The following is a 25,419-nucleotide window of genomic DNA, read 5'->3' as shown; positions in this document are numbered from 1 at the left end:
ATGAACAAGTCCGTGCAAACAGTCCAAAAACTCTTTTGGGTTTGGAAGCGTGATGCAATTTTCATGCAGAAAGTATATCTTTCCAGCGATGGACGTCAAAATGAGCCTGCCTTCCTGGTGTACCCTCCCGCTAGCAGGAGGCTGTCAAGCTTCCAGGTGACAGGTGAATGCTGGCAGTAACTTGCAAGGTAGATAACCTTCTTAGCCTAAATCATAATTTATGGTATAAATTGCAAGGAATAAAAAAGAAAATCTCTCTAGAGAAAATGGTCTAGACCCACATGGCATGAAGACAAATACGTAATATCTCCGTACCCATAGCACACCCAGCAGCAAATGGTATTCAGCAGTTACATGAATCGTGTAAATAGGCTGAACAATGTTATTTTTAACGACAAAATGGTACATATTTTGGCACCTGTTTGGAACTCAGAGTTGAACCTCCTATGGAGCAATAAAAGATTTCATAGTGAATACTGAGCCTTTGTTTTTACACTGACTATAAGCTCACAATTTGTAATGGATCTTTAGTGTTAATCCCTTAAACTGTATACTTGGAGATGCTCTGGGTTCATTTTGAATTTTTAAAAATAAGCATGGGCTAATTTTCTCTCACTCTTTATTTATAAACAGCTTATCTGAGACTTTGTAAGCCCATCAGTTTTGGGCCATTGACTTTTGTTTCTCTGCTCCCTTTCGTTCCTGTACGTGCTCTCTGTTTTTGTTCTCTCTGATGGTCTCCTTGTGTTGTATTTGTTTTTCTCTCCAGGGCTGGTTTCGTTCGAAGGACACACCAGAGAAAATTCTGACTCAGCAGACCTCTTCTATTCTGAGGGGTTGCGGAAGGTAAGTGAAAGCTACTCAGACAGCTTTTGAGGACGGATATTATGTGAGGCTTTGAGATGCTACTTGGCAGGACACAGCACCAACATGAAATGAAATCATTAAGCCAGAGAACACAGAAGTGGTCCCACAGCTCCAGGCTGTGACCAGAGACCCGAAAGATCCCTGACACTGCTCTTCCTTCCTTCCACAATCCCAGGCTTTATCTGAGATCCAGGATCAAGGGTGAAAGAGTAGTTTGTGCTGGATGGGATTAGTTCTTTCCTCTCATATTCATTTTCCGACGCTTTTGGAAAAGGTAACCCTCTCACAGAGACCTCCCCTTGACTGCGTAGCCACAGAAATAAGTCTCCCAACTGGGAGTATCTGTGCTGACCCTGGGGTATCTGTTGGTTGGGTGATAAACGTCAGCATCTGTCCTGACCTCTATGGTGCTACGTGGAGGGGAGAAGACTACAGACTCATTAACAGGCCCAGTTCCTCCCTATGATACCCGCCAGGGTTCTTGGCCTTCCCCAATGAATAGAAATTTATTACCGGCCAGACAAGAAATTCAGGCAAGGCTTTACTGGGGCCCCTGCTGTAGCAGGGGGGAACGAGAACAAGTAACAGGTTCCCTTGCTCGCTCCCCAAGTGGCATCGGGGGGCGAGCTTGTTCCTTACATGGGGTGAGGGTAGGGGTATGTCCAGGGGTCGGACCAGAGGGGTGGCTTAGTGGTTTGCCCACCCGTTTGGTGGTGTTGAGTGCAGTACCCTGTTTTTGCTCCCAGCTCTTCAGAAGTGACAGTTGGGTTTTTTTGGTCTTTTTGTACCTTGTCCATAATTTGCCCCAGCTGTGCACGCACGCAGTTATTTTTAGTCCCTTATAGCTTCTTTGTATTTTGTTGCTCAAGGAGACGTGTGTCCAGGTGCAAGCATTGCAGCAAAGGGTCCCAGGTCCCAGGTCCCAGCCTGTCTCACCTATACCCAGCCTACGGCAACCGAACAGTCTGGAACGAAGGTAAGTGATTTCCCTGGGGAAACTGAGAGTAATTGTACTTAAGATCTCAACTAGGCAGAAGACAAATGCTCAGTAAGGTAGCATATGTGCTGAATGTTCAGCTTTGTTTGGAAAAACTTTTGTAAACCTTTATAAACGTCTACATGGACCTAAGATTCTTGTAAGCTAGAGGTTGACCTCTAAAGTTTTTTTCCTCTCTTCTCATTTTATTTTTAAGTTTCCTGGTGTTTCACTAGTACTCTGACATTTAATTATGAGTTGTTAGAATTACCCTAGAAAGAAAAGATCTCTGTTCAGACTTCAAGTACGAGTATGATAATGCCACTTGCTTCATTAAGTCTTGGGCATTTTAACCTCACAGCATAACCGGCAGAGAACCAACAGATTCACTACAGTGGCGTGCAGTCTCTGTTGAGATGATAAACAGTACCCCTTCATATTTGAAGAGTCGTTGATCATGCCAGGCCTAGGAAGAGTGAAAAGGGGAAAAGTTCTGGTTACTTTTGAAGGAACGAAGTAATGGTTTAAAAGACTGCTCAAGGAAAGACATACATTTTAAAATGTGGAGTCCCTGGAGAGTTTTGCTGAATGCCACGAGCTTGGGAACTGGCAAACCATTTTTACTTCTGTGTAAGACATGCTCTGGGAACAAACTAGATAGTTTGCCGGGGAGCTGCAAGACAGTTTGATTAACTTTCTTTTCTAGGACAAAAGGCTACCATTTAACACGTAATCCTCAGGAAGCTGTGCGGAATTGAGTGATTCAGGCAATGATATTTATTCCATTTGAATTCCATTTGAGTTTATTGATTCCTTCATCTGGGAAATAGACAATCAAAAAGAAGCATAGAACAGCTGCAGAGGCAGTAATCCAGGTGTTCCAGATTTTTGCTATAAATCAGGGGAAGGGATATGTCTAAATTGCTCCCATTTGTAAATGCTTCTAGGCTGTTCTTTATGTGAAAAATGACTTATCTTCTAACTCCTCTTTCTGTCTTTTGTTAAGCTAAGACAGAAGCCTGATGGCTAGCGATAAAGAAAATTGTATTAAACAATTAGAAAAAATTCTTTCCCAGGAGACGAACTACATAAAAATATGTTGGGTTTTGTAATCAGCGTGAGCCGTGTTCTTAATATCTGAGGGATGGGCTTTTGGACAGTGCAGACCTGGAATGCCAGCATTTGCTGGGAACCCGTAACTGTAGGGAAGACAGATATGATGAATGAGTCCACAGCACCCCAGGTCTGTGGAACAAGAAGTTCACTTGCATTTCTGTTTATAAAACAGATGCCTTCAACCTTGATATATTTTTTCCAAACTGATTCCATTCATTAATCAAACTAAACCATTATACTAAACCCCAAGGCTAATATGCTATAATAATTTCCCATATACGGTGAGAACGCGCTGATTTGTGGTTGGGATGAGAAAAGAAGGATTATCTTCTGTTTCCTTTATTTCTCCAAAGCTTTGTGTTTAAAACACATAAAATTCATAATTTAAAACCCTCAGTTTCTTGAGTTCGTAACACCTGATTGCTGTTCGAATAGTTACTGATATGTAAAGGGCCACTGCTATGGTCTGAATGTGTGTGTCCCCCCCAGATTCATACATAGAAATCCTAACCCCTAAGGTGATGTTATTAGGGGGTGTAGGCTTTGGGAGGTGATTAGGTCATGAGAGTTCTGTCGTCAAGAGTGGGATTATTGCCCTTGTAAACGGGGTTCCCTTCCACCATGGGAGGAAGCAAGGAGAGTCTGTATCCCAGAAGAAGTCCCTCCCTCAACCATGATGGCACCCTAATCTAGGAGTTCCGGCCCCCAGAACTGTGAGAAATACATTTCTGTTGTTTATAAGCTACCCAGTCTATGGTGTTTTGTTATAGCAGCCTGAACAGACTAAGACAGCTACACTCCAAAGAAACTGTAGAGAAAATTAGTGTTTCCATTTCTAAGCACATGAAGAGAGATGAGGGGCTAGGAGTCCACTGAGAACAGAACAACCTAACATATGCACGTGGGAAACATCCCTCTAGCTGAAGCCAGAAGGTGTACCGCTATCACCCAATTAACCTAAAATTCTAGAAATTGTAAGTGGAATTGAGAAAAGGAGGAGGTTATGCTCCAGGTCTAAGCTGCTCTATAAGCTTCCCTGGTGCCTGAGCTGTGTAATTGTCAGGGTTCAATCAGAGAAGCAGATGACTACTCGGCATGTACATACATGTATGTTTTCAATATAAATAATATATATAGCTAAAAGTTAAAACTCAAAATCTTCTAGAAGAAAACATAGAAGATCTTTGTGACCTTAGAGATGGCACATTTCATAGACAGACAAAAAATGATCATTCTAAAACATAGTCCATCAAAATACAAAATTTCCGGGGCTTCCCTGGTGGTGCAGTGGTTGAGAGTCCACCTGCTGGTGCAGGGGACATGGGTTCGTGCCCCGGTCCGGGAAGATCCCACATGCCATGGAGCGGCTGGGCCCGTGAGCCATGGCCGCTGAGCCTGTGCGTCCGGAGCCTGTGCTCCGCAACGGGAGAGGCCACAACAGTGAGAGGCCCGCGTAACGCAAAAAAAAAACCCCAAAAAACCCCACAAAATTTCCATGCATCAAAAGCTATCATTAAGATGATAAAAAGGCAAGCCACAGCTGGGAGAAAATATTTGCAATACAAATATTTCATAGAAGAGTCATACCCAATGTATATAAGAATTCCTATAGTGAGTAATAGAAAACGAGCTGACTTTTTTAAAAAACTGCAAAAACTGAAACACACTTCACAATATAATTATATTATAAATGTAAATGATTATGTTTATATAATTATAAAAGTGGCCAATGCACACATGAAAAGATGCTAAACGTCAGTGAAATACAAATCAAAAGCATAATTTACACTAACTGGAATAGTTAAAATTGAAAAAACTGACAATACTAAGTATTGGGGAGGGTTACAAACGTAACTCTCAAACATTGCGGCTGGCAATGTATGAAGATAAGTACTTTGGGAAACAATTCAGTAGTTTAAACATATACTTTCCATATAACTAAGCAATTCAACTTCCAGGGAAATGAAATTATATTCATTAAAAAAAAAACCTGTACAAGAATTTTCATGGCAACTGTTCCATACCTGTCAAAACCAGAAGAGAAAAACAATTAAGGAAATAAATTGCTAAATTATATGGTGGCATATCCATTCAATGAAATTCTACTCAACAAAGAAAAGGAACAGACCACTGTGTATCATTGTATATGGTGCTATATAACAAATCACCTCAAAATACAGTGACTTAAAACAACAACAGTTTATTATTTATCACATTTCCGTGGGTTGAGGGAGTGGCACTTCTACTGGCCTTGCCTAGGCTGACTCCTGCATCTGTATTCAGCTGTTGCCTGGCCAGGGCTGGAGAGTCAAGAGAGCCTCACACACGTCCTGGGGCCTTGATGCTGGTGGTGGTCTGGGCACCTGCCTCCATGTGGCCCCCTTATCCAGGTGGTCTTCCCATCCTCTAGGGCTTCTGTCTCTCTACATGCAGTCTGTGTCTTTAGCAGGACAGCCTGGACTTCTTTATTTGACTGTTGGTTTCCAAGACATAAAGTAGAAGCTCTAAGCTCTCTTAAGGCTTAGATTCAGAAGTCAAAGAATATCACTTCCGTCACATTCTGTTGGTCAATCAAGTCACAAAAGCAGCCCAGGGTCATGCGGTAGGATATAAATCCTGTCATTTGACGGGAGAGGTAGCAGTTTTACATTATAAAGGGACAAGGTACAGGAAAGTGGGAATCATTAGGAGGCTGTTTTCACCACTATCCCATTCCATACATACAACAACATCGAGTATTCTCAAAAATAATATTTTGACTGAAAGGAGGCATTCGCAAAAGGTAAACAGTATATTACTCTGTTTATATTAAACCCTAGAACAGTAAAACTAAGCTATGAGTCAAAAATCAGAACACGGTTGCCCCTGGTTATGGGGCCAGGGGTGGGGAGGTTGTCTGAAAATTGGGACAAGGAAGCTTTCTGTAGTGATGGAACTGTGCTATGAATTGTAGCTTACCTCCACTGATATTAGTGTCTCTTGTCCAATCAGCAAAGCATATAAATCTTTCTTCATTGTTCATATAATTCATTCTTTTCCATTAATTGGATTAGCAAACAATCAAATACGCTATTTATTACCTCTATTAGAAGGTGAGGAAACAAGACAGAGAGGATAAATGATTTGCTTATGTCACACAGTTTTAGTAGAGGCTCTAGGACAACTTCTGTGAAGAATTCAAAGAGATGCAAATGTCTCCTTGTCCAGGCAGGGAGGATACATAGGAGGAGCCATGCTTGGAACGGGACCAGTCGTTTACTCCCTAGGGACTGGGGAGACTGTCTTGAATTGGAGAGCTCAAGGCCATCTAAGGATCACTATTCAGACCTGGGGGATTGAGGCCCTCTGGTAATCCTAGCCCAGACTTTCTGATTTTTTCAAGAGAATATAGAAATATAAAAATTTGAGTGTGTGTGTGTCATCTCCTAATTGTAAGATATTGAATCGATTTTAAAAAAGAAAAACAAGTGGGCCAAACAAAAGGACTGTGGTTCTAGCCCTCCTCCAAGGCCAGGAGTACTTACCCACACTTAGTTCTTTGCAAAAGTGCAAAGTTTGGTTTTCTACACATCTTTTTCCTTTTTCTACTCAAAGTTTTGTAGCTTGTTACTTTCACTGCCTAGCATTGTGCTTTTCCCAGAGCAGATGCTTAAATAAATGAAGTCAGGTTTGTAAGATTCCCTGAGTCAGAAGCAGAGCTTGAGCTGTCTAATCGGGATGCTTTGGGGGGCCGACATGAGAAAAGGTAACATACAGCAACATCTGACCGTTCGCGGCAGGTGATAATTTAGGTGGTGCTATCTGTCTTTAAAAATATATTAATTTTCCCTCTGGTTACTTTTTTAGTCAAGTGTCAGATCGACCTAGGAGCAAAGAAATATAGCGAAGGACATAAAATGCTGATGACAATCTGTAATTAACAGTCATAAACATTTCAGGCCCCCAAGGCACCCGTCCTACTTAGCCTCCGCCATACAAAATACGGAATTGCTTTCTAAAAGGACACAGCCAGCTCCTTCAGTAGGATCCCCAGCAACCTTTGCCCCAGTTATCTTGCAGCCCAGAAATCAACATTGTTAGCAGCAAACCTCAGAAGTAAAACTTCAGTACTCATGCTGTAGGCAGGTGTAAATTACTGAAAGCACAGTGAATTCCGTAATTTGATGGTTTCCAGCCACTTCATTTTATTTATTTTTCTATAAAATTTTGGTTTATGTTTCATACTCCAGTGACTAAAGGCTCATGTCAAATGGTTGAGATTATTGGTTCCAGAAATTCCAATAAGCTGGCTTTACTAACATCTGCGTGCTCTGATTTTTGAGCTCATTGGATCTGTGCATATCACCGGGGTTCATAAATATCATATCTAAAGCCAGCCTTTCAGACGTGGAAGACAGAGGGAGTCACCTCCTGTCTACCTCCTCTCCTGCCCCCAGTGGCCTCAGTCTCTGCTTCTGTCATTTGCATATCGGTCTGTTCTATTTCTTCAGCCCAAGTGTGTGATTACACACTTCTGGAGCCTTTCCAGCCAACTCAGGAGTTTCTGGGCTTTGGTGTCTATCCCCTAAGGCAGCAAACTCAATCTACTTAGAGAGCTGTTAATTAAGTGACTTACGTCTGGTCAGGTGTTTATGAGCAAAGAAAACAGGAACGGAAATGACACAAAAAGACTGAGTAAGCTATATGTAAATTAAACAAACAAAAAAACCCAACCCAACCAAAAGAACCTCTTTAAAAGGATTTTTCCTCTAGTCTTCCGTTTTGGTTTTCTCCTTAACTCAATTTGACAGAATACACTTGTTCTTTAGTGAGATCATTCTCATTCCAAATATGCTTGTAAACTTGGGCAAAATGCAGAGAAGAGCTGAGAGGAATAGAAATACTGTGTATTCCCTTTACAAAACCGTTGAAGGAAACGCTGTTTACTTCGAAATAGTGTTCCAGAAAGTACGTCTGCCATCTGTAGTCCAGATGATGATGGTTGTGGTGATGAATTAAACATTGAGAAATAAAAGCTAACTGTTGTTTCTGTTTTCGAGGATAAGGCAACTGAAATATTGTTTCATTACTCTTAATGCGCAAAATAGCTAGAACTTGTTTATGCGTTATATAGTCATAACTTAGAAGACATTTAAAGAAAGACACAGGACTGTGGATTTTTGAGAGTGTGGCTTGGCACAGTTTCTGCATAGGCTGTGGTGCAGGCATAGTGTGCTAAGACGTGGAGACTGCCAGGAATTGGAAAGCGTTCCTATCATCACCATATCTTACTCTTCAGTGAGGGATTCTGCTCTAAGATAGATCGATCGTTTCATGTACTGTCACTCCCAGGCATGATTCTACACCTATCAATCAGTTCATCATAAATGTCCCCATCCTTGAAGCTATGATAAGGCATTTAGAAAGCTGTTCATGATTCTTGGCTAAGTGAGGTGCAAAGAAAACTAAATGGGTATGATTTCTGAGCGCTGCCCATCAAGAATAGGCAGTCCAAAAGGGACTTGTAAAAGAACAGGGCAATGCGAATAGCCAATACATTCATAAAATATTCACAAAATCAAGGCCCGTACATGTTTTTTGATGTTATTCTTTTTAAACAAAAGAGCAAATTTGATTTGGTTGGTGGGCGCTGAAGCAGAGGAATCAGAGGATGGTGGTGGAATCATCACCTTTCACCCAAAAGTCAAGAGACAATTCCGGTATGAATTGGGATTTCAAAGGTTTTTTGCACGATCAAGAAGGCTGAGAAGGAGACATATAGGCCAGAAAATGAGTGACTGAAATCAAGCTGGACTTGGGAGGTGGCGAGGCATGGAAATGGCCAAAGGAGCAAACTACAAGAATATTAAATTGGGGCTTCCCTGGTGGCGCAGTGGTTGAGAGTCCGCCTGCCAATGCAGGGGACGCAGGTTCGTGCCCCGGTCCGGGAAGATCCCACATGCCGCGGAGTGCCTAGGCCCGTGAGCCATGGCCGCTGAGCCTGTGCGTCCAGAGCCTGTGCTCCACAACGGGAGAGGCCACAACAGTGAGAGGCCTGCGTACCGCAAAAAAAAAAAAAAAAAAAATGAATATTCAATTGAAGCAGGCTATTCACCTGCAACTCAAGATACAATACTTAGTAAACGTTTCTAGGTTCTGAGGAGTTAAGGAATGTCCCAGTCTTCTTTCTGGTCTATCCACTCTTTCTTACAAACCTCTGTACTTCTCTGCCACTAACCAAAACAGCTAGTCATTCCAGTCAAACAACAGATGTTCCCGGTTGAAGATACTAGCAAAGAAGTGGTCAAAGTGATCCTGTGTGGGTTCAAGGCTGGATGGGGAAGCTTTGGGTACCAAAGGCAGGTTGAGAAAAGCGTCCTATCCAATGGTGTCTGAAGTCAGCTCCTATAATATCATGGGAAAAAATTATTAAATGATCAGGGATTTTGCAAGCCAGTTGTTACACTCATTACTAAAAATTATATTAAAATACAATTAAATAGATTATATTAGAAACAGAGGTAATTTTTTAAAAAGCCACTACATTTTACTGTTATCTGTGCTCTTGAGGTCATTTTCTTACACTGTAGCTGTATAACGGAAGTACCACAGAATGATGTGCTCCTGGGTCTCTCTCCCCAAGGCTGCCCTCAGCGCTAACACGCTGGCAGCTCGAAATCAGCTACATCGATAAACATTTACCGGCACGTCACTGGTCTTTGCTACAATGCACCATCCCCAAGAGTGAGCCTGCTTTTTACATCAGAGCTGGTTTTAGAGGCAAAATAAAATCCCATTAGAAAGTAGAGTCACAGATGTAGAAAACAAACAAAACTGATGCTTACCAGGGAGGAAAAGGCAGTAGGGGTGGGGGGAGGGATAAATTGGGAGACTGGGATTGACATATACATACTATTATATATAAAATAGATAACTAATAAGGACCTGCTGTAGAGCACAGGGAACTCCACTCAATACTCCGTAATGACCTATATGGGGAAAAAGAAATCTAAAAAATGAGGGGATATATGTATATGTGTAACTGACTCACTTTGCTGTACAGCAGAAACTAACACAACGTGGTAAATGAGCTATACTCCAACACAAATTTTTTAAAAAAAGAAGAAAATAGACGCAAGAAATCCGTTAAGTGTAAAAAAGAAGTACCCGAGCCAACATTTCTCTGATCTTGTTGTCCATCATTTTTGACCATTGAACCGTTCATTTAGAGCTATTTATTGAGCACTTTCTACCACCATGCTAAGCTCTCTGAATACAATGAAATAGAAGATGAAGTTCCTGCCCTCAGGGGGCCCATGACCGAATGCATCACCAGAGGAGCACATGGAGAGTGATACTAGAGGCTGGTATGGGAGGGAAGTAGGGGGAGCACGAGAGCACAGAGGAGGGAAACAGAGTATCAAGGCAGGTGTGGGATGAACCCCATACACAAAACAACAAAACAGTACTTGGTGCCCACTCAAGCAGGTGATTGGGGAATCTTATAGGAAGGGAGCGTTAATGTGCGTGTGGTCTGTTAGCTTTGACCACGTCTTGGAGAAGCATGAGTTGTACTCTGCAAGCAAGACCTCACACCCTCTGCAGCGGATCTTGTTGGGGAGGGAGCAGGTAGCACCTACCAGTGGCCTGACAGTGGGAACTGGGTGGCCTTCCAGTCTGAGGAATGGCCTTGCTGGTAAGAAGAGCATCCCGGTCCTGGAAGTTTGCCCATTCCAGGTGACAGGTAGCCTTGCAGCCCTTCCTGCCGGCAGCTCGATGCTAGGCTACCTGAGGATATCTATTTCTTCCCATTCACCCAGAAGGAGGGTGTCTGGAGGGGAAGAACGGTGTTTTTAGAAGGAGGCCTCATCTGAGTCTTGAAGGGAATAAGGATGGAAGGAAGGACAAGCCACACCCAGGTGACAACTACCCTGACATCATGGTTAATTCCCCTCTGAAAGGGAGCTAATTCTGGGATGTTTAGAAATTAACTTGGACATGCTACTATACATAAAATAAGTAACTAATAAAGAGCTACTGTAGAGCACAGGGAACTCTACTCAATACTCTGTAATGACCTATGTGGGAAAAGAAGCTTAAAAAGAGTGGATATATGTATAACTGATTCGCTTTGCTGTACAGCAGAAACTAACACAACATTGTAAATCAACTATACTATACTCCAATAAAAATTTAAAGAGAAAAAAAGAAATAAACTTGGAAGGTAAGAAGAAAAAGGAAATAAGAAAGTATAGGAAAGGGATAAATAGCATTGCAGCTCAATTGCTGATAAGATGTTCAGTTGGCCCCTGAGATGGGCCTGGAGCTCTGAAATGATGATTAAATTCTCATCCAATTCCCGGGCAAATACTTCTAATATCAGGCAACTGAGAAGTAAATTGAAATGACATTATTAGAAATAAGTATCTATGTATAATAATTTGCAGTCTCTTTGCCTGAAAGAAGAAATTTCATCATCTGTATTCATTGCTTTTGAAACTGCTAAACTGAAGCTGATATTTCTTCATGTTAAATTGAAGGCTGTAGTTATCAAAACGCTGACAAGTGGAGTTACTGGCTCTTTTCAGGGTCCGTGCAAAGAGTCTCCCATTAATAATGTTCACTGTGTACATTGATAGCAGAGAATTATTTAGAGCTATCAAATGTGTTATTACAACTTATCCTGTATGCCCTAAAGAAGACGTTTTTGACTTGTGGGGGAAAAGAAGGATATTTGCAGGGAGTTGACAAATGACAAAATATCATTGCCTATAATAGGGGAAAAGATGTAGCAATGCTATTTGTAATAACTCAGTTATAATCTTCCACTCCCTCTTTTTTGTTTTGTTTTTCAACAAGGCTTACCGTGGTCATCTCACAAAAGAATAAATAAATTTAAAAAAATAAAATAAGAGGTGAAACCAGAAAAGGAGAACTCAGAAGAAGAAATTTGTTTAAAATGCTGATTTATCACGTGGGCTTAAAAATCCCTACCGAGAAAAAAAAAATTGACCATTTCCTTTATTTTCTACTAAAATTATCGCGAACTGCCAGTTTAAGGATACAACAGTGTATTATGTGCCGTTAAGGAAAAAAGAAAGAAGATTTTTTTTAAAGTTCTGATTTTAAATATAAAGGCAGAGACTTCCCAGGCAGTCCAATGGTTAAGACCTCACCTTCCAATGCAGGGGCTGAGGGTTTGATCCCTAGTCGAGGAGCTAGGATCCCACATGACTCGTGGCTAAAAAACCAAAATGTAAAACAGAAGCAATGTTGTAACAAATTCAACAAAGACTTTAAAAAAGTGATCCACATTAAAAAAAAAAATCTTAAAAAAAATAAATATAAAGGCACTGGTGCAGAGGTGAACATGGGGTTATTCCTACAGGGTATGGAAGCCTTGTCTGCCCAATAAGCACCTCACACTTCCTTTTCGGGATGTGATTGTCTGCAAAAATAGTTCTCAAGCCTATTGTATATTTCAGACCGTGAAGTATTTTGACAGATTCACTATGGACCATTTTGGACACATCCCTTCCTACATGATGCTACACAGATATAACTATATTCCATCCCCCCACAATACAGAAACACACATGCACAGCCCAAGAACGAATGGAGAAATGACGATGCCTTTCAGTGCCCCTCGTCCACATGGTTGACGTGCATGGTATTATTCCTACATCCCAAGTACCATGCTGGGCACTAGGAGAGACACAGGAATAATATACCTAATTCCTGTCCTCAGGAAGGTATCTTCCTGAGAGACATAAAAAATAGCAAGTCACAATATAATGCAGTAATTTTGATACGGAGGACGGTGCTGTGGAATTACCAGAATGAGGACGTTCATCCTGCCCAGAGTCAGGGAAAACTTCACAGAGAAATTGACACTTAAAGGAACGGATTTTTCCAGGCAAGAAATATGAATGCCTGGAATTAATAAATTTCAATTAATTCTAAAAAATAAACACTATAGAAGCACACTCAAAAGTTTTCCTGAATACCAGTACACAGACCACACAGAATACCTTTTCAGAACCCTGAGCCATCCTTCTGAAGTCTTGGGTGGTTTGTTACCACAGCAAAGCCCGTTTTATTCTATCTAGTACAGTTGGGTGATGGTCTTGTTGGAGCCATAGATCAGATCATGGTACATGAAGATGAGGATGGAGTTTCCTCAAAAGGAGAAGCAGCTCCCAGAATCAGTCATCTTGGGAAATAAACAGGCCTGGGATAAGAAGGATTTTGTAAGCAACTTAGGAGAGAAATTTTTCTTTCTATCTGGGGCTAAGGGTCTAAGGCAGGGAAATTTCTGGAGCCTTTCTGATATTGGGATGAGTGTATTGGGGGAGCATAACAGGCATAGAACCAATAAAGGAGAGAGCAGTGCCCCATCTGGGGGACACCAGTAACAAACACCAGCCTCTGCTGAAGGCCGGAGAACAGGGAGTGGGGACAAGGTATCCCAGAGCAGCCTGTCCTTGATTTGGTATCATTCTTTCCCATCTGAAGCATAAGTAAAACTAAAGATGCTAGGCACCAGAGGAAGCCTCTGTCGCTGGCCTACCTTCCTGATCTCAGCGAGTTGCAAGCCGCAATTTCATGCTGCAAATGTTCCACGAGGGTTACTCAGTAGGAAACATGTCATTCTGTCTGCCTGGTTGTCATCAGGTCCTGTTCTGTAACAGCTAGGCTGCAACATTAGCTGCAGTAACAAACAGACCAAGAATCTCAGTGGCATAAAACAGGAAATGTTTACTTCTTATCTACATGCTTAATGCATGCATGTGCATTGGGTGGCCTCTGCTTAAAGCCGTCCTCTTTCCAGGCCCTTAAAGCTCTCCGCCACCAGCCGCGGTGTATGTGACTTCCGCTGGTCCAGAGGATTCGACACACGGGGAAAGGCAGCAGAACAAGTGTGTGTGTGCAGCCTGATGGTTGCCATGGACCCCGCACATCCCCCAGGAAATCTCTTGAGTTCCTCGCTAAAGGGTCTATGGTTTTACCTGAGCAAACGGTAATCAAATTTGAAATGTGCTGAATGGGGCTGTTAGCTTTCCTAACAGAGGAAATTCTGTAAGGACGGCTTGGTGGCAGGTAGAGAAGACAAAGGAGGAGAGGATGAGTGAAGTTTAAGAAGCAAATAGAAATATAAGAGAAATGAAGGCAAGAAGGAGAATCAAGGCAGTGGGTACCACCCATCCTTGCTCCAGGTGGCTTTGGTACAACTTTCTCCTCCTCCGATACTCCCGGATGTTCCTTTCTGTAGGTCCTGACTTCTTAATCAAACAAAGACCCCTAGACAAGAGGAGGCAGAAGGGAAGCGGAAGAGGGTGTGGGGATATCAAAGACGCCTGAGTCTGGACTCTCGAAGGGTAACTCAAGAAATACAAGGAACGATAAGGGGCCAAGGAAAACGGAAACGGCCTGGGAGAGTCTAAAATTCGGAATCTGCTTAAGACAGGGAGACAATGCAGCGGACGAAACTGCTAGTCTGTTATTTCAGCCTTGAAATATCAGATTCTTCCCCTGCCGCTCTCTGCCTGGGGATGATGGCAAAGCTCACTCTTGAGATCGTATCTGGGAAGAAGATGACTGCTTGGGAATTGGTCATCCCAGAATAAATACAAGGGACCCTTGGCGTGGTGCTTTCGGGGTTGGCCTGCCCTGAACCAGGCGGGCTGGTCATGCCCCCAAGCGCAGCCTCTCTCTGCCCATCGTCACGTGCCCAGTCTTATCACCTCGACACAGCCCAGGGCTTTAGAGAACATGCTGGGCCTGCTGGGGAGAGGTGGGATGACTGTATTCCAGAGAAAACCTTGCCCTGACCCATGAGAAAGCTTAAGTTTGTGTAAAAAATAAAGCGTTTACAGCCTCACAAACCTGGTGCTAAAAATACCATGTTAATGTAACCAGAGCTGCTTTCTGTAGCACTTTGCTAGCAGAGACTATCAGACTATCACGCATCTCTATGAGATGTCAGACTGTCTTTTCATGTAAAAACCATGAGACTGTTTAATTGAAATCCGCTCCGTGAGGAGTTCTGAATGGATGTGTATTTGCCTGGAAAAGTAACAAGCCACTCCCCAAGGTGCTGTTAGACCTCAAAAATGGTAGCTGGGTTTTGCTCACATCAAAGCCTCTATTTATCACCTTTCCATGACTTAATTGTGGAATTGTGTTTTAAAAATTTACATGAACTAGAAATAGTTTCCTATTTCTATTTCCACTCACTGTTCTAAGCAAGAAATCTTAGAGCACAACCAGTGGCTTAAATTCTCCCTCATCGTTTATCTTCCCTTTTTCTGAAATTAATACTTCCCTTTTCTTTCTCCATCCACAAATACAGTATTTCCTTACAAGCTGTCATATCTTACACAAGGCTGCCATAAACCTAATCAATGCTGTTGTGTGAAAAAAAGGGATGAGGGCTCATTCTTAGTTACAAGAACAGATGGATTGTTGCCAGAGGAGGGGCAGGGGATGGGTGAAATGGATGAAGGGGGTTTAAGGTACAAACTTCTAGTTATAAAATAAATAAGTCCCGGGGATGCAATGTACAGCATGGTGACTATAATACTAATGCTGTATTGCATATTTGAAAGTTGCTAAGAGAGTAGATCTTAAAAGTTCTCATCACAAGAAAAAAAATTTATAGCTATGACAGTTATCAGCTAGACTTACGGTGGTGATCATTTCACAATATATGTAAATATCAAATCCTTACACTGTATACCTGAAACTAACGTAATGATATATTTCAATTATACCTCAATTTTTTTTTTTAAAAGAAGGATTCAGCCCAGTGGGTGCCCAGCTTGACAAGCCCCAGTGTCTGAGAGAAACAAAGGGCATCCCTTCCTTTGGGAAGGTTTCTACTCCAGGCTGCATGGCTTGGTGAGCAGAGTATTGGCTTGATTTCAAGCCCCACATGTCCTTTGGGTAGACACCTGTGTGAAATACACAAACTGCACAACTGTACATGCCAATTCTTACATGTTCTTACAGGATGTGTCTCCTTGGCTACATCTGATTGGTCCAGGGATGGCTTCTTATATAAGCCAGGCCAATCAGAGCTCTTCTGTGGAATTTTTTCCAACTAGACCCAAGAGAGTCGGACCTTCTCTGTTGGTGAAAGTCAAAAGATGAATTTCATGAGCTATTGGAGACTGAGATTCCTGCCATTTGAAAAAAGCCATCGGTAGTGAACAAGAATGAAGCCAATGCACAAGGAAACAAAGGCAAGGGACGGCAAACACTCACCTGGTTCCAGCGGTGCCTGAGACCAGTAGCATCCCTGTCCTTCTCGTGGTGGGTGGTTTGGTTGTTCAGCCGTCGCTTGGATTCCATGAGTCAAAGACATCCTTTTTTGCTTCAGCTTCTTTGACTTGGGTTTGCGACATGGCAACTTGAGAGTCATGAAAAAATGCAGCAGGGCTGCAAAGAGCAGCCGTATATCATGGCAGCCACTGCATCCAGACGTGCCTCCAGCCTGCCCAGGTCACCTGTGGCCAGCTCCTGCAGCCTACGCACAGAGAGGTCTGTGCTTTTTACATGATTAGGAGGCAACAACTCCCTATTTCTAGCTGTTGGAGCTTCTCCAAGCCTCTAGACCTCAGTTTCCACATCTGCAAAATGGGAATGTTAATAATTCCTATTTTATAGATTTTTTTGAGAGGATTAAATAAAGTAATGCGTGTAAATATTTAGGACAGGGCCTGGCATCAATAAATGTTAGATCTGATTATATTATCTTATTATTTCCAGTGTCATATGGTGCATGACATAGGATAGGCACTAGTAACACTAGCCACACTAGCTGCAGTGGCTACAACAATCTCATTTCAGCCTTAACCCCGTGGCTAACATTCTGTGACCTTAAGAAAGTTATATGTTTATTTTTTTTTTGAATCTCAGTTTTCTCATCTATAAATGGGAAAATAATAATATTTTGGCAGATTAATTGAAAGATAACATGAAATGATGTGTATAAACAAATTTCATGAACTCAAACTCTATCCAATTATAAAAGATGAACGATTAGAAAGGTGAATCTGTTTGCTTCTTTACAGTGATACTAATATATCAGTATTTTAATCGCTAAAAAAGAAGTGAGAACTTGTAAACTGATATCTTCTATTGAATGCAATAGGTACCATATGTCCTAAAAATAGAGATTTTTTTCTCCATTGGAATCAATAAAACTGTTTTTACTTTGGGGAAAAAATATGTCCTTTAAACATTCTTGTTTTTCTTCAATTAGCCCTCATGCACAAATTCTGCCTTCCCCTCAGGAAGACTGTCTGAGAATTTTGATAGTACCCCAAGCTCAGTCTGGGAAAACAACAATTTTAAAATTTCAAATCAAATCTTGGCATGATGTTTAAAACATTAGCCTGCCTACAACAAAAGAAGCCTTAGATCGAACCATCTGTTTTCTAAGCATGCTAGCCTTTGATAAGTGGAGATTTTGAAAATAAAACTGAATATAATCATCTCTGGACCATTTTGGTGAGAGAGTAGCCCCACCAGAAGAAAAAAAAATCTATTGCTTTTTTCTAGCAAGGTTGCAGATCTGAATGAAGAAGACGGTTAGCAGGGTAAATTCAAGTTAAAGAATTAAAAGCATGAGACCATATAAGAACAGGCAAGTTGAACACAATGCTACAACATCTCGTTTCTGTTTTAATTTAGAACATCACCGTCTGTTCTCTGTCACAACCTCCTCCCCTCTTAACCTGAACATTAGCAAGAAAGAAACTGGAAAGTGTGGGGATTGGAAAGAGCCCAGGTGTCTGACTCAGGTATTTTCAAGCCTGGCCATAGACCTGCTCAGGGCAGCCCCTTGGTGTTGTGGTTGCGAGGTTGAGGTAGACACCCTCCAGCTGCACCGCCTTCCAGCAGCACTGTCCCTTGCTTCCTTGCTAGCAAAATCTCAGTTTTGCTCAGGTCTCAATATGACTAATCCTAGGCTATAACTCAAGATTGGTGTCTGTCAACTCTTTGCTACTAGAGGGGGTGGAATGACGCAGTCCTGGCCAATGTGATGTCAGGGGATATGCTGGGAGCTCTGGGAAAGAGTTTCCTCTCAGACAGAGGGCGAAAGGCCCATGAGTCCAGCCCTCTGTCCTCCCCTTCCCCTTCCTTCTTTGAACACTTTCGTGTAGATCTGATGCCTGGAGCTACAGCAGACCACTGGGGAGCCGCGATGGGAAGACAAGACAATCAGAGAGACTGAGGCAGTGGCCAAGCCATGTTGAGCTGCTGACACACTCTTGAAACTCCCACCTCTAGACTTTTTGTTACATGAGTAATTAAATGACTTTACTGGTTAAAATACTGCTAGGTGTTTCGTTACGTGCAAGGAAAATCACACAAACAGGGAATAGGGTTTTCCCCAAAGAATTTTACCAGCAATGTTACCTCTTCTTTGTCCCCTTAATGTTGCTATACATTTAGAACCACAGAACATCAGAGCTGAAAGTCACTCTGTGTCTCCAATTAACATGGTCAAGAAATTCAGACGTGGTTCCTCTTTTTTTTTTAATATTTATTTATTTTTGGCTGCGTTGTGTCTCCATTGCTGCACGCGGGCTTTCTCTAGTTGCGGGGAGCGGGGGCTACTCTTCGTTGCGGTGCACGGGATTCTCATTGCGGTGGCTTCTCTTGTTGCAGAGCACGGGCTGTAGGTGCGCAGGCTTCAGTAGTTGTGGCATGCGGGCTCAGTAGTTGTGGCTCGTGGACTCTAGAGCACAGGCTCAGTAGTTGTGGTGCACGGGCTTAGTTGCTCCGCAGCATGCAGGATCTTCCCGGACCAGGGATCAAACCCGTGTGCCCTGCATTGGTAGGCGGATTCTTAAACACTGCACCACCAGGGAAGTCCCCCAGACGTGAGCCCCCCTTGATTGAAGTGAAGAATCTTGTTAGCGTAAATGCCTACGGAAAAGGAGAAAGACAAATTAGACATTTGACCTTTGGTGTGAATGACTCTATCAAAATCATTCCCAAGAAGCAGGTTTGCCTGTGGACAAAACACATTAAGCGTCAGGAAATTGAGGAGGTTATCTCTTAGAAGGAGAAAGGTACAGAAAGGGGAATCAGAGGTTCCATGATCAGTATCTTCAATTTTTTATTATTTTTTAAATTTGATATTGGAGTATAGTTGATTAGCAATGTTGTATTAGTTTCAGGTGTACAGCAAAGTGATTCAGTTATACATTTCCATGTACCTATTCTTTTTCAAATTCTTTTCCCATAATATCTTCAATTTTTTTAAGGCCAGACCTGAGGTAAAGTTTTCCACGAATGTCATGTGAGATGAAGAATGCATTCTTGCAAATTGCTTTCCAAAAATGCACAGTAAGCAGCTCCTCCATAGGGCGTGAGACCTCTGGCCTCACCATTCCTGGGCTGCTGGGCCTTGCTCTTGGCAACAGAGGCTCTGGCGCTGGCAATGGGGAGGTCACTAGGTTCATAGAACCTCATGAAAGAGATTTAAAAAAAACCACAGAGCTAAAATAAATACTATTATAGGGGTATCAGAGACCAGTTTCAAAAGCTGCAAATATTTTCTGGACTCCTGCCATCCGATTCTCCCATAGCCATGTAGATGCAACCCAACTATTCAGTTCGTTTGAATTGTTAGTTTACAAGATTTTTCTTGAAATGTTGACAATCCCTTCTACTTTTTCCCCTCAAACTTTTATGAAACTCAAGAGTATTTTGATCAGAGAGAATATGGTCTTCTAACTTAATTATAAAAGTAATACACGGGTACATCCCTGTCTGTCCTCTGCATTGCCTAGCCCTAGCTCTATTTAGCAAAGTGTGTGGAACATAGTAGATGCTTAATAAATATTTGTGGGCTAAATGCGTGAAGAAATGCAGGAAACTTAGAAAAACAGAATTTTAGAGAAACTCCCTCTTTACATAGGGATTTGTAGACAGTCAATTCTTGTTCCATAAATGTATTTTCTATTTATATTTTAAGTTGTCTGTTTCTTTTCCTATAAAGGAGGAAGCCTATGGGACTTGTTATTTCCTGAAAATGGGAATACAGTTTTTGACTGTATTATCCTCCACTATAATAAGGGACAGACGGATGGCAAGCTGCTTCCACAAGTTTACACATTGCTGGAAACAAATCTAAGTTTTCTAACTGCCACTACAAATTCCTCCACTCTGCTATGTAGGTCAGTCTAAGACATTTGGTAGAGATTTTTTTGTTGTTTATTTATTTTTGGCTGTGTTGGGTCTTCATTGCTGCGCACGGGCTTTCCCTAGTTGTGTTGAGCGGGGGCTACTCTGTTGTGGTGCGCGGGCTTCTCATTGCAGTCGCCTGTCCTGTGCGGAGACGGGCTCTAAGCGCATGGGCTTCAGTAGTTGTGGCATGCGGGCTCAGTAGTTGTGGCTCATGGGTTCTAGAGGGCAGGCTCAATCGTTGTGGCGCACAGGCTTAGTTGCTACATGGCACGTGGGATCTTCCCGGACCAGGGCTCGAACCCATGTCCCCTGCATTGGCAGGCGGATTCTTAACTACTGTGCCACCAGGGAAGCCCAAACATTTGGTAGAGTTTTATAGTTCAACTAGAACAATTTTAAAAACTAAAGGAAACAAAGTAAGTAAATAATAAACGTTCTCCTTCAATTTCTATTACACGGGGCAAATGTAAGTCATGACATGTTTTCTTTGCCCACTTGCAGAGTGATTTATGCCCTGATGTTCCCAAGCTTGTTTCTGGGGCTGTTGGAGTTGGACGTGTAGCTCTGGAAGTAAATGAAGAGTCTGTCATTGAAACTCCCTGGAAATGTCCTCATTAGCAACATAATTTGGCAAATACGATACTGATGCCGCTGTACCAATCCCAGGTCGGTGTATACACCATTCCAGTAAATCACCTCCTGCAGACCCTCTGCATGGTCAGGGCTGGGATTGTTACTCAGAAACATTAGGGGAAAAGAACTTAGATAGAGTTTAGTTTTAAATTGCGTCTGGCAGACTATTATAAAATGTTATTACAACAGTCCACAGGGAGCCACAAAGGGATGCAACAGGACCTGAGTTCAAATTACAGTCAGTTTCTGAACATGGATGTTCCCATTATTTGTACACTGGATTATCCTTACCTTTGGCAGAATTGTCCTTGGGAAGAAACAGAGAAATAAGGACAGTTTGAAGTTCCAATTTTCCCGTCTGATACTGGGTCACCATAAATGATACGATAAAAAATAAAGAAGGGTGAGGTGATGGGAGTGACATTTTATTTTTTATTTTTTTTTATTTTATTTTATTTTTTTGCGGTATGCGGGCCTCTCACTGTTGTGGCCTCTCCCGATGTGGAGCGCAGGCTCGGCGGCTTTGGCTCACAGGCCCAGCCGCTCCGCGGCATGTGGGATCCTCCCGGACCGGGGCACGAACCCGTGTCCCCTGCATCGGCAGGCGGACTCTCAACCACTGCGCCACCAGGGAAGCCCGGGAGTGACATTTTAAATAGAGTTCTCTAGAGGAGAGGTGTCTCTGAGCAGGGAAGTGGGTGAATTGAGGATCCAGCTTTGGGCTGCCTAGAAGAAAAAGCTCCAGGCTGTGGGAACAGCAGGTGCAAAGGACCTGGGGCAGGCTTGTACAAGAGCAGACACAGGCAGGGGAGTTGTGAGGACCAGCCAGTGTGGCAAGCAGAGTGAGCAAGGGATTGAGTATGTGAATCATGTCAGAAAGACACCTAGAGACACAGTTGTGCAGGGCGTGGAGGCCCCAGGAAGGACTTTGGGTTGGTCGGTGCATTTAGAGCGTATTGGCAAAAGAGTGACACAATCCCAATTGCCTTTTAAAACTCTGGCTATAGTTTAAAGACTAAACTATGTGTGTGTGTTTTGGGGGGGGGGGACGCTAAAAATAGAAATGGGAAAACCACATAGGGGGTTATTATAGAAAACCTCCCCAGAGATGACTGGGTTTGGACCAGAGACAGGATTTCTGGCTGGGTTGGATACGGGGTGGGAACAAGAGAAAAATGAAGGATAAGTCTGGTTAAGATCCTCATCAACTGAGTAGGACTACAGTGGTCCCTCTTATTTGGGGGGACCTGTTCCAGCACCCCCGAATGGCCCTGCAAATACCTGAATTCGAGGATGCACGAATCCTTTATATAAAATGGCATAATATTTGCATATAATCTACACACATCCTCCTGTATTCTTTAAATCATCTCTAGGTTACTTAAAATACCTAATATAATGTAAATACTATGCAGATAGTTGCCAGAGTGTGGCAGAGTCAAGGTTTGCTTTTTGGAACTTTCCGGAATTTTGTTTTCTGAATATTTTCGATCCACGGTTGGTTGAATCCACAGAGGCAAACTCACAAGTATAGAGGGCTGACTGTATTTATTAAGACGGGAAAGGTTGTGAGAGAAGCAGGTTTAGGTGGACATGAGCAGGTCGTCCAGAGGCCAGTTTTAGACAGGTGAAGTGTGAAATCTTTGGAGAACCCCTCTTGGTGAAGGTGATTGCTGTAGATAGGCACTTTGGACCCTGCTCTTATAAAAAAAAGTGACATCAAGAGGGAAAAGGCCTAGTAAGATGTTCTCATGTGGCTTTCTGAGGCCTCACAGTGTGGGACGCTTGGAGGCCCAGCTGCTATCATAGGCATGGCCAGCTGTTAGTACCGCTGGTTCATTGAGGTGCTGACGCCAGGGGAAGACACGTGTGCTCAGCCTCCTGCAATAGTACAACACCCAGGAGATGGTGCTGGAGGCCAACACAGTGACTGTCAGGCGTTCTAGCAGCCCAAGGATGCCGAGACCAACTCTGTGGCCTAGGAGACTGGAAAGGAAACCAGCCCAGAGAATCCCACACATTGGAATCTATCTTATTCCTACTTAATAATGTGCACTTACCTCGTCCTGCTGTTCATGTCCTACTGCAGCCCCCGAAAATATTCCCACGGTTAGAAGACCTGACTGGAAAGACGAACTTGGATATCTCGTGGTGAACCAGCGACATCAACAAATATAGACAGACATGCCCCCTAGCAATAGGTGTTTGCGGATCTGCTCAAGTTAAACAAGCAGCAGATAAAGTTTTAGCAGAAGCAGAGGAGCTATGAATTGAAGATGAAGAGTGGGTAACCTTGATAGAGATCGGCCCACATAAAAAAGAATGAAATAGCAGCAGCACGGGTGGACCTAGAGATTATCATACTAAGTGAAGTAAGTCAGACAGAGAAAGACAAATATCATATGATATCACTTATGAATCTAAAAAAAAAAAAGGATGCAAATGAACTTGTTTACGAAATAGAAATAGACGCACAGACATAGAAAACAAACTTATGGTTACCAATGGGGAGGGATAAATTAGGAGTTTGAAATTAACATATACACACTACTGTATATAAAATAGATAAACAACAAGGACCTATTGTACAGCACAGGGAAATATACTCAATATTTTGTAATAACCTATAAGGGAAAAGAATCTGAAAAAGAATAGATAGATAGATAGATGACAGTCATTTTGCTGTACACCTGAAACTAACACAACATTGTAAATCAACTATACTTCAATTATAAAAAAAGAAAAAAACCTCCTAATCCAAGCATTCATTTTTCTCATCCTTAAAAAAAAAAAGATAGATCGGCCCAAAGTATGGACTGTACAAACAGAACAGATGAGGTCTTTGCAGCTAAGTCTGTGGAAAATATTGCTGCAAAGTCAAAATTAGGGCTAAGAAAAGATCTCTAATCAAGACTGATCTAGATGATGATGTAACTGCCCTAGATCAGAGGTGTTTGGGGGATGCTGAGGTGGAATGTACCTGAACAGTGGACTGGCCCAAATACAGCACCTGTGGATCCCGTGTTACCAAGTACCCTTTCCCAGCTGCCCGAAACACACAGGACCAGGAAAGAGTCCAAGGAAAAGAAGAAACACAACGCTTCAAAACTGACGCTACACCACCTCCCGCAGGAGGCCACTGAAACCAGTAACAGAAGAGGATGCCTCTGCCCATGAGACTCAGGGTCCTGAACGTGGTCAGCTCCGAGACCAATTTCTCAAGCCAGGCTTCCCTCAAACCAGCAGAAAGGATGTCGAGCATCCACCACCCTAAGTCAGGCAGCGATACCACATTGATAACCATGCTTAATGCAAAAGACTTTCTACAGGATCTGAAATGTGTCCCAGCAGATGAAAAGCAAAAGCAAGGCTGCCAATGAGAAAATGAAACTATAATTCAGAGAAGGAAAGAGAGGGTGTGGCCAGAGGGCAGGACAATTATTGTCCCAGTTCCTTATGGAGTAGTAACCAGACCCTCAGGTGCATTTCTTTTTTAATTAAAAACATTTGTTTTTTAAAAAATTTCTTGGCTGTGCCGCACAGCTTGCGGATCTTAGTTCCCTGACCAGGGATTGAACTCAGGCCCTGGCAGTGAAAGCGTGGAGTCCTAACCACTGGACCGCCAGGGAAGTCCCTAAGTACATTTCTTAAGAGTAGGAGACCAGGTTGTACCAGTTTGGGTTCAGGGTCCCTCCTGGCACTTAAAAGATTGGCTGTGGCTTTTGCCTGATGGTTCACTAGTTGATACATTTGCTAAAGCGAAAGATTGTCTCAAGGATGACGAAGTGTGTCTGGACCCAAATGTTCAGCAACGTGATATAACGGTATTAGAACGCTCAGCTATCACAAACATCCTGTGGATAGATCACTCTTCTCACAGCTCTGAGAAACCTTTACAGCTACACAGTAAGGCACACATCCCACCTGAGATTCTGAATTAGCTGGTTTTATCTTTGTCTGGAAATTGGGATTAAGAAACATGGATATATTTTATACGGGGGATATATGTATACGTGTGGCTGATTCACTTTGCTGTATTGCAGAAACTAACACAACACTGTAAAGCAACCATACTCCAATAAAAATAATAAAATAAACGTTTAAAAATTTAAAAATTTTTAAAATTAAACACACGGATATACCTTGACCTAAAGGCTAAGAGTCAAGTTTTATAAATTGACTAAAAACTTAAAAAAGATGAAGGTCACAGATTGCTCTCTTACAAGACCTAATTTAACCCTTTGTGGAGAACCCTGACGAACATACTTAGGTTCTGTGACTTTTATCTTTTCCCGTTACCTCCCCCAACTTCTGGTAGTCTTTATTTCTTCATCGTCCCAGAAGTCCCTCCTCTCGTCCCGCCTTGGGTTCTGGGCCTGGCACAGAGTAGACGCTTCTTCCAAACTACCACCACTGTGATGCTGTGGCACAGGGAAGCGCAGCTTGAGAAACAGGATATTGTTTGTTGTTCTTATTGCAAGTTTTGTGATGACCACGATTGCCATTTAGAACATGTTAGCCTCACCACTAGCCCGTAGTCTTAACCTCTGAATGATCTGTGTCTAATCACAGAGCGGAGTGGCAGGGCCGTAAATGTCACCCCACTCCACGGCTCTGATATGTGCCCTCGTTAAGGTCGAGGA

General features: G+C 42.5%; 1 pseudogene; it reads left to right on the top strand.

Moving 5' to 3' along the window:
* Positions 1 to 24,712, top strand: LOC136131904 (parafibromin-like; annotated as a pseudogene).
* The last annotated feature ends 707 nt before the right edge of the window (positions 24,713 to 25,419 follow it).

This window comes from Phocoena phocoena, chromosome 12, assembly GCF_963924675.1.
Source record: "Phocoena phocoena chromosome 12, mPhoPho1.1, whole genome shotgun sequence".
NCBI classification, from domain to species: Eukaryota; Metazoa; Chordata; class Mammalia; order Artiodactyla; family Phocoenidae; genus Phocoena; species Phocoena phocoena.
This window is presented reverse-complemented; position numbering and strand designations above follow the sequence as displayed.